At 38.6% G+C, this 8,180-nt stretch overlaps 1 pseudogene; it reads right to left on the bottom strand.

Annotated features, from left to right (window-relative positions):
* Window positions 1-3,029: 3,029 nt before the first annotated feature.
* Window positions 3,030-8,180, bottom strand: part of LOC138849529 (transmembrane emp24 domain-containing protein 2 pseudogene) — a 29,511-nt pseudogene continuing 24,360 nt past the window's right edge.

The following is an 8,180-nucleotide window of genomic DNA, read 5'->3' as shown; positions in this document are numbered from 1 at the left end:
ATCTAACTTAAATATGATAAACTGCCTCTCTTCAAATTATGTCACTTGATAAACTTTGATGTCTGCATACATTTGGGAAATCATGTAAGTTTCCTCTATCACTTTGTAATCCCTGTTTGCCATCCTTTCTTGATTTCCAACCCATAGACAACCACTGTGTTGTGGTTCTCTGTCATTAGGTCTACATTTCTTAGAAGTTTATACGAATGGACTCATATAATATGCGACTTTTTTCTGTATTCTTTCACTAAGAAAAATTATTTTGAGACTCACCCATGTGTGGCATTTCAATTTTGTTTGCCAAGCAGTATTGCATTGAACAAATATACCATGGTTTATGAATCCATTACACTGTCGATGGACATTTATGTTGTTTTCAGCTTTTGGCTGTTACAAATAGAGCTGCTGTAAACATTTGTCCACAAGTCTTTGCATGAGCATATGATTTCATTTTCCTAGGAGTAGAATAGCTGGGTCATATGATCCATATAGTAATAAGTGTCTTTTTATGTCTGCTTGCTGTAGATTCCAGGATTTTTAGTTGTATTGAATAGGAAGATAGGAAAAATCACACCTTCTTTATCTTTTGGGAAAAAGAACTACAGCCTCAAATTCAATTTTTATGTCTCTTTAACCGCATGAGATTGTCTTGAATTTTCTGACTCAGTCACAGCTCTGTTTGTTTTCTCAGCCTCTTGTGCCCTAAAGTGGCACAAAGAATGTCATTTCGCCTCTCTGTGAGTCTTTCCCACTATGATCTCAACTTCCCGCAGGTAGGTTGCCTTCCTCTCTATGATCTCAACCTTCCACATGTGGGTTGCCCTCATAGCTTTCCTGTTTCAAACATGTGTAGTTTTTTTGTTTTATATCTAACTTTTCTAAGTGTTTGAAGTAAAAGTAGTAATGGGCCTCACAGTGCTCTATTAGAGCAGGAATCTGAGATTATGAAATATAGTCCTGGGGCCGGCGCTGTGGCTCACTTGGTTAATCCTCCACCTGCGGTGCCGGCATCCTATATGGGCGCTGGGTTCTAGTCCTGGTTGCTCCTCTTCCAGTCCAGCTCTCTGCTGTGGCCCAGGGGGGCAGTGGAGGATGGCCCAAGTGCTTGGGCCCCTGCACTCGCATGGGAGACCAGGAAGAGGTGCCTGGCTCCTGGCTTCAGATCAGCACAGTGCCGGCCATGGCGGCCATTTGGGGAGTGAACCAATGGGACAAATACCTTTCTCTCTGTCTCTCTCTCTCACTGTCTATGACTCTACCTGTCAAATAAAAAGAAAAAAAAAGAAATATTATAGTCCTGACATTTCTTATATTATCAAATAAAAGTATTTGCTAATCTGGTTATTTTCATTCACTTATTATATAATGTTTGTTCAATGTCTAACATGTGTAAGTTCTCTGCCAGGTACCAGCAATTCAGCAGTGCTTCTCATGGATACAATGCTGCCCCTGTGGAGCTTCAAGTATAGTGGAAGAACCAGATGTTAAACAAATAATGACATGCACAAGTACATAATTTTATAATTATTAACTGTTATAGGTGCATATAAAGTTATAATCATGACAATATTAATAGCTAACATTGATGGAGTTGTTCCATAAACAGGTCTTTGCTTAAATGCCATCTTGTAGATATTTTTGTCATTGTTGTTGTTTTTAAAAAGAATTGTTATTTACTGAACCTGGAGCATGTTAGATATATAACCAATTTTAAATTTACAACTTTTAATTCAGTTTTGAAGTATTTTCATGCACAAACACACACAAATTTGTAAGCAACAATTATCCTAAGGGGAAAGACCATCACCTTACCAATGGACTGTTGCAAGTTATTGTCACCCAAGGTTGAAAAAATGTTTGTCCTCAATGTGGAAACCTGTAATAAATTTAAATTAACTATATAAAACTTGTTACTTATAGTTTTTCCCTTGCAAAGCTAAAAAATGGATAACTAATATACATTAATCACAACATAATCCTGAATCATTCCCACACCAACAAAAGATACTCTTTTAATTTTCAACCCATAATCAGAGATAGAAGAGAAAGTCATTCCATTCCATATAAAATAAAATTCACATGTGCCAAAAAAATAAATAAATAAAAACCCAGGAGAAGCAAACAAAAACCCTAGAGCTGATATGATGTCCAGTGCTGTAGTTAATGTGGCCCAAAGACCACTGATGAAAAATAAGATAGTGACTGCATGTCGCTATAATGAAACCCAACAGGCTGTAACCATTTGGCGTCAGAAATCCAGGTTCTTCCAATTACATGAATGCATACTTCATATGTGCCACGAGTGGATGTGGCAGCACAGGAGGAGAGCTGGCATTTGCTGAGGAACCTGGAGAGCTGGCTTTTGAGTAACTTCTGACAAGTTTGGGCAGAAGCAGAAAATGATTATTAGCTGCTTTTCTCATCAATTTATATGGGGGTGCTTGAAGACTAAAGTTCGATGCAAAAAACTTAAGGGGAACTGTGTATCAAAGGAGTCTTAGTTTTAAAGAAAAAACAAAAGAGCATAAAAATACCCAGCCTGAGCATGTACTCTAAAAGGAAACTCTGCCATTAGGCAGGGTAGACAATGGCAAGATTCCGATTGTTGTTTCTCACAAGGATTTACCAAAATGAAATTTTAATGACTTGAACTGCAGGATGAGAGTATCCAAAGAATGCAGTCATTTTTACTAGAGCACTATCAGGCACCATGCCTATTTCCTGAACAAACTGCAATTTATTATGAAAACAGAAAAGAAGATATCATAAAGACTATACTCCTATGCATCATTTACAGTGTTTGAGTTCGGAAATAACCTTGTATCATGAAGGCAGTGTGTAAGAAATTATGCAAATCAAATGTCAGATTTTTCACTGTAACTTTCTTAAGAAGGTATTTCTCCCCACTGTCTACTCATCGCAAAGAAAACATAAACTTTGAATGCACAATTCAGAAAAGAAAAACAGAAGCTAATTACATTATTATGACCAAGGTGTTTGGTAAACAGTGAGTTATGAGTTTGGGATCCTCAGGAAAAGCCTTCTTAAACAACCCTTCAGACTTCAAAAAACCTCTTCAGGTAGCAGATGTGTCCCAAATCATGGCAACCAGGATAAAGGCTTCAAGGAAGGATCACTGCTGGCTCATTAATCATTTATTCTAGCTTGTTCTGGTAAGCTTCTGTTTCCATGTCCTGTCAGGGTCTGTAATTGGCAGTGGTGAGCATTACTATCTTTGTGGTCATGGTGGACATCCTGTTGCTGAAAATAACTTGTACATTCCATCCATACGAACAGCAAATGTGTACTTCCCACTGGACTCCCAGGCTCATTTGTAAATTCCGTTATTGTTAGGGTCTGTAATTCTCATGTGGTTGTCCAGGAAGCCACCCCCAGCCATCTTGAAAATGAGGCCCATCTTGGTGTCTGAGGAGACCCACTCGCAGAAGCACTCCTCGGTGTGGGCATTGATGCTGACAAAGTAGCGTGAGTCCATGGCCAGCAGCAGGTCCAGCAGCACCAGGAGCTCAGCGAGTGTCACCACAGAGGCACTGGGGGCCTAGCCAGAACCAGGACTGTGGCCTCCAGAGCAGCCACCACTGCCACCCCTGCAGCTCAGCTCCCTCTGGTTATTTTCTTTTTTGCCCCTTTTACTTCTAGCATATCTTATTTCCCTATGATTTAATATACCTCTTATTCATTTACTCATTTATTTATTGTTGATTGTGTGTCTTTACCACTAACATGAGAACTTCTTGAGTGGGGGATTCTCTATGATTTTAACTAGTATATGTATAACTTCTTGTGGTGCTTAATTTATTTCAACATAGTTTTGTTACATTGCTATCTTGTTAAGAATTTTTCATGCATTTAAGAATTTTCTTAAGAGTTTTACATGTATTTAATTTCTTCTTTTTCTATTGCAGTAGATTGGATGAATAGCAACCATATATAGCAGGTAATTATACCTGCAGTCTCTAACTGATATCTTATAAGGGAAAAAGATCTTTGAAAATGTAATCAAGTCAAGTAGCTTGACATGAGGATATTGATCTGTCTTATCCTGTGGACCATAAATATAATCACAAACTACTTCATACAGGAGGGGCAAGAATAGGTTTGACTTATGTGGAGAAAGAGAAAGCAATGCGAGTGTGGTGACCGAGATTGGGGTGAGGTGGCCACAAATCGAGGAATGCCAGTGGTCACTAGAAGAGAGGGAGGAAAGAAATGGATTTTCCCCTAGAAATTTTCACCTTCATTTTGGCCAAAAAAAAGCTGATTTTGGATTACTGGCATCCAGAACTATGATAGAATAATATGATAGAGTAAGTTTCATTTACGATAATTCACCAAGGTTGTGTTTATTTGTTGTAACAACCATAGGAAATTGCATATCTAAGAATTTTGTATTGTTAATATGATTTCAATTTTATGAACACAGAAACAATAAATTTAAGCAACCCAAAAGACCACACATCTTTACTTGGTCAAAAAATAGTTGAATAGTTAGTAGGATCTTAGAGGTCTTCTTCAATTAGATAAGCAATAACTTAACTCAAGGTTTGGAGGATGGGTAGAAATTAGTCAATAAAAATGTGAAAGAAGAGAGTTTCTCAGAAAAGATATCAGCTCAGTAGAGAAACTGAAATATAGCTTCTGATGGACAAAGTCATCTTTGTAGGACAAAATTGATGTGGAAGACTGTACCACCCTGGTACAATCTGGAGAGGGAAAAATAAAGACTTTCATATAGCGGAGTTGTGCAAACAGAATTTTATTTTAGTGACCACTATGACTTCTATGGGGTGAACAAATGAATCCAATCAAGCTAAGTACAGGATAGAGAATATTTTCATGAGTCCTCATACTACCCCATCCAGGAAGGAGGCAGTTTACACTTGTATTGAGATGAGGAATGTGGAAGAGGTGTAAGTGGATGCATTTGTGGAAAAGAAAAGGAACTAGTTAAGATTTGGGAAATGAGGGGAAGGTGTTTAGAACAACTCCTAGGTCATTAACATGAGCATATGTAAATGGAATTGTTAGTTTATTCCAATTTTGTGGATGAAGAAAATCAAGAGTTCAATTGTGGACCTACTAAGTTTGAGATGCCTTTGTTATACAGAATAGAGATGATACATAGACATTGGCTAAATGGGTCTGGTATAAGAAAAATTACTAAATATCAGAGTTTCCTATTTGGAAGATCAAAAATCTAAGAAAATGCTATAGAATAAGAAGTTGAAAAGACTTAGGTCTATGTCCTGGGGGAGCACAAGCCTTTAAGATCCAGGAGAGCTAGATAAAGAAATTGAAACAAAGTGGCTAGGGATAGAAGAAAACCAGAGGAGTGTTGCATAAACTCATTAAATAGATTTATGATAATGATAGTACTCATGCTGTCTATGATGTTGAATGCTGTTTAGAATTGCAGAAAGATAAGGACTAAATTCTGGTGTTTGGATTTTATGACATGGACCCTAGGAAGAGAAATGTATGTAATATTGTGTTCAAAAGCCAGGAATTGATAGGCTGTTGCCCAGTCCCTGTGCTTACCATGTCCTCCTTAATTTTGTTCCAGTGTAACCTGTTTCTTCACTACTCCTCAATAACTCAAGTACCCCAAGAGCTGTTGACTATCTTCAGATACAGATAAAATTATTCCAAACAAATTGTGGCAATTCATGCCCCTTATCTATACTGTTTAGGAGCTCAGGTTTGAACCAATAAGCATATAACATTTGTGTGGTGACTTTTTAAAAAAAGATTTATTTATTTATTTGAAAGACATAGTTACACAGAGAGAGGAAGAGGCAGAGAGAGAGGGAGAGAGAGAGAAAGAGAGAGAGAGAGTCTTCCATCCACTGATGCATTCCCCAGATGGCTGCAATGACCAGAGCTGGGCTAATCTGAAGCCAGGAGCCAGGAGCTTCTTCTGGGTTTCCCACATGGCTGCAGGGGCCTAAGGGCTTGGGTCATCTTCTACTGCTTTCCCAGGCCATAGCAGAGAACTGAATGGGAAATGGAGCAGCTGGGACTTGAACCAGCACCTCTATGGGATGGTGGCACTGCAGGCGGCAGCTTTATCCACTACACCACAGCACTGGCTCCTTGGTGACTATTAATAGTCCAAAACTAAACAACTGACCTTATTGTTCAATTAAATTAAAGAGAATTTTTATTATTTTGTTTAAAGAGAGGCCCTCTTCAGTGTATGCTGGGAGCTATCTTAAGACCATGACAAGAAGTCTTCAAATGTCAAAGCCAACACACAGAAAGAAGAGCTCAAAGAATTTTCAGTGATACTGAGTCTATCCTATACATAGAACAATGACCTCCCTACACCTTTAGACTTTCTGATAGTTAGTCTGTAGATTTCATGGCTGTTTTGTTTAAACTAAAATAATTCTCATATAAATAATGGAGGTGAAGTGAAACCAGTGTGTTTAGACATTTGTTAAAGTATGATGATCAGTTATAAAGATGAACACTGATGCACAGGTTGTTGAATGCTAAGGGGAAGAAGAAAATGTTGGATAAGACAGAGAGGATGACTGATAGAGCAAGCTTTATGAGATGGTAAGATAATTGAGTCTCAAATACCTGTGAAGAAATTACAGCAGAAGAGTAAAAGGATAGATGAATTGATAGGCAGGAGATTCTACATATTTAATTGGGGAAAATCAAAGGGATTTTTCTATTAAATAATTTCAGTTCTCCAGTTGCAGACATTGTTAGGATAGGTTGTATTAATGTGCCAAAATCTTAACCCCTCCCTGTATTCAGAGCCTTTGTTGTATAATTGTGCAGTCATTACAACAGAAGAGACAGATCATTTCTCTACCTTCTGACTATGGCTTGTTTTGGCCAATAAAATGAAGTAGATGTGACTTTTGGCCAGATGTGATCCTAGACTCAAAGTACGTAGATCCTGAACACCTTCCTGCTCTCTTTCTTCTTGCAAACATTTGTCATGGTAGTTGAGATGCCTGCATCTATAGCCTGAGCGCCTAGGTGCATGCCCTAGCTCCATGTGTGATCCAGATTCTTGCTAATGTGCGCCCTACCAGGCCTCAGGTAATGAATGTCACAGAAGAGCTGTCCCTGTTGGGACTGGCCTTTATCACACAACCTCCAACCAATCTGTAGAGCTTTTAGTTCTTTTTAGGTAGTAATAGCTAATTGATACATTGGGGAACCCAATTTATTAGACAAACTTAATTATATCTTTATAAAAACTGTAGATTATTTGGAGATTAATTTCTTTTATGTAAAATGTTACTTGTTACCAACTTCCAGAAATCTTATTAGCGGTCGCGACCTTGTAATTTGATCGAGAGGGCCACTGCATGAGGAGAGTCTGAGAGAAAAAATTGATCTGGTGTTTCAGTCTCTTCCTAATCCTGAGAAATGTGTGTACTTCGATCCTTCCCTTTTCGATCCCACAAAACAGGGAATCAGGAAAACGCATCAGCACCCTCGTACAGAGTGGGAACTTGAGGAGACTCAACTCTGTTGAGACGGGCAAATAGCAGAAGGGGAGAGAATTTCCCGCAGCAAGGAGTATGTGACACAGCTGTGGGCAGAGAAGAAAGTGAGGACATGGGCCCCCGAGGCCTGGACAGAACTTTGCTACTGGGCGTGCAGGGAGGAGAGGGAGGACAGGAAATGCCGTTCTGGAGAGTGAGTGCTGGGGCAGGAGAGCTGGGTTATTCAGCTTCATCTCTCCCTCCCTGTGTGTGGTGTGCTCTATCACAACACTGTACTGAGACACCTGCTAAAATGCTTTTTTTCTTAATTTGGTTAACTTTGGAATTTGTTTAGAACCTAATTTAGCATTCCTAAGCGTGTCCTTCTTTACAACCTGCTATCATGAAAGGTTTTCACCATTGTTACTTCCTCATTTGTTTTGCAGTATATGGGTGCTGTTCTCAGAAATGTTCCCATTAAGACTTCTGGAATATTTTGCTTAAACATTTGAGTTTATGCATTCTTCATTTATTCTTTATATAACCTCCTGAAACTTTATATTTTCTGAGAGATTTAAGAGTCTCCCTCTGGATCTACAATTTATTCATCCAGAAAATGGGTATTGTGGTACTTAAAAGGCTGTATTGAAAGCAATGTGCATAAAAAGACCTGTGTCCTGTAGTAGTCTTACTTTGTAGATATTTGTG

This window comes from Oryctolagus cuniculus, chromosome 4 (genome assembly GCF_051225735.1).
Source record: "Oryctolagus cuniculus isolate XC-2025 breed Fujian yellow rabbit chromosome 4, ASM5122573v1, whole genome shotgun sequence".
Lineage (NCBI taxonomy): Eukaryota > Metazoa > Chordata > Mammalia > Lagomorpha > Leporidae > Oryctolagus > Oryctolagus cuniculus.
This window is presented reverse-complemented; position numbering and strand designations above follow the sequence as displayed.